Here is a 1,817-nt window from a genome sequence, read left to right on the forward strand (position 1 = left end):
TTGCCAGGGAAGTGTTTATTCTACTGGGCCATTTCCCCAGCCCCAGTGCAATAAATTTGATGGTAACAATATGTAATAGAACAATGACTGTTAATTTCCTACACTTTTTTTTCTTTTTTTGTATTTTAAGGAACAGCCTACAGGGTGTTCAGGGTCTCACTATTAGACCAGGTGCATGATGATCTGCCTATTGACAGCCTCCCAAGAACTGGGATTACAGGTGCACGCCACCACACCCAGTCTCAATGTACATCTCAGAGTGCCCCAGGGACAGGGTCGGCACGGCCATAATTTCCTACTCTTGCTATGAAATTTTGCTCCATTTTTATTTTATGTTGCTTTGTTTTGTTTCTGTGTTTGTTCTTTTTTTCTTTTTTTTTTTTTTTTTTTTTGGTGCTTTCCTCTTTAAAATAATTTTCTTTTTAATTAATGGCCATTTCTGAGGTCTCCTTTCTAATGTTTAAGTGGTTGCAGAAACATATGCCAAGGCCATTCTCAGCTTGGTTCAAATGATCTTAAACTAATCCCACAATGCTTGGACACCAAGAGTATATACTTCCTCTCACACCAGCCAATTCTCCAACAATTTAAGGATATTCTGAAATTCAGTGCAGCTCAAATCTGACATGATCTGCTGAGAGTTAGCACCATAGCGCCTAAGTTATGAACTCAGATCTGCAAGACAGTTCTTACATGAAATGCAAATCACAAGCCGTAAACTGCCTCTAATTCTAAGAGATAGGCTTTAAATCAGTGGTACCTGTGATCTCCTCCTTGGAATGAAAGTATAATTTTATGGCAAAGCTCACAGAAATGGACAGGTTTATTTCTGGTTTATTACGAAGAATGCAACTTAGGAATAGTTCAACAGATAACGCACATAGGGAAAGATATAGGGAGTTGTAGAAGTCCCATATGTTCCCTAGTCATGCCACCATCCCAATACCTTCATAAATTCAACACCCAGATGGTCTCTGGCATAATTAAATAACGATTCATTGGAAATTGAATTAATCTCCAGTTTCTCTTTCCTCCTCCGAGGTCAGGATATAGTACTGACATTTGTAATTCTCTCTTCCTGCCTTTGTCTTCCCTGGGACTGCCCCCATCCTGAAGTTATACCTAACAGGTCTTTCGGTAGCCACAGGTAGCGCATTAGCACAAGCACACTTTCATCACCCCAGCGATTCCAAGGATTTCCGAGGCTCTTGTGATAAGAACTGTGGACTAAAGCAAGATACAGCAGAAGGAGCTTCTCTCTTTCAAGAAGTTCCATTCTGGGAGTACTGAACAGGGAACCAAAGATGAAGGCCACGCACATATTTTAATTCTATCACAATATAATAGTCAGTGTGACCAGATAAATCTGTCAAATAGTATTGAACATACAACAGGAAGAAAAATTGTATGCATTTTTCAAGATTTTGGAACTGATATATCTATGCAGCCTGGCTATACAAACATCACTGGAATTATGAAATTAAAACAACCTAAACCTGGAGGTGCCATTTGACCCAGTTATTCCCCTTCTTGCTATCTTCCTGAAACAGTTAAAAATATCAGTCTTCGGAACTAATGCTTATAGCAGCACTGTTTATAATGTCTAAATCTTGGAAACAGGCCAGATGCTGATCAACCCATGAATGGATAAAGAGGTGTTCTTTTTAAATTTTTTTTATACAATTGAGTACTACTCAGCCTTAGTGAAGGATAAACTTGACACATTTTTTTATAATTTTATTGAGAAACAAATAGCAATGAGACAGTTTCAAACCAAATTGGTAGGACAGTTTCAATAATTAACACATTGCATACAT

This window comes from Octodon degus, unplaced genomic scaffold, assembly GCF_000260255.1.
Source record: "Octodon degus isolate 3935 unplaced genomic scaffold, OctDeg1.0 scaffold00102, whole genome shotgun sequence".
Lineage (NCBI taxonomy): Eukaryota > Metazoa > Chordata > Mammalia > Rodentia > Octodontidae > Octodon > Octodon degus.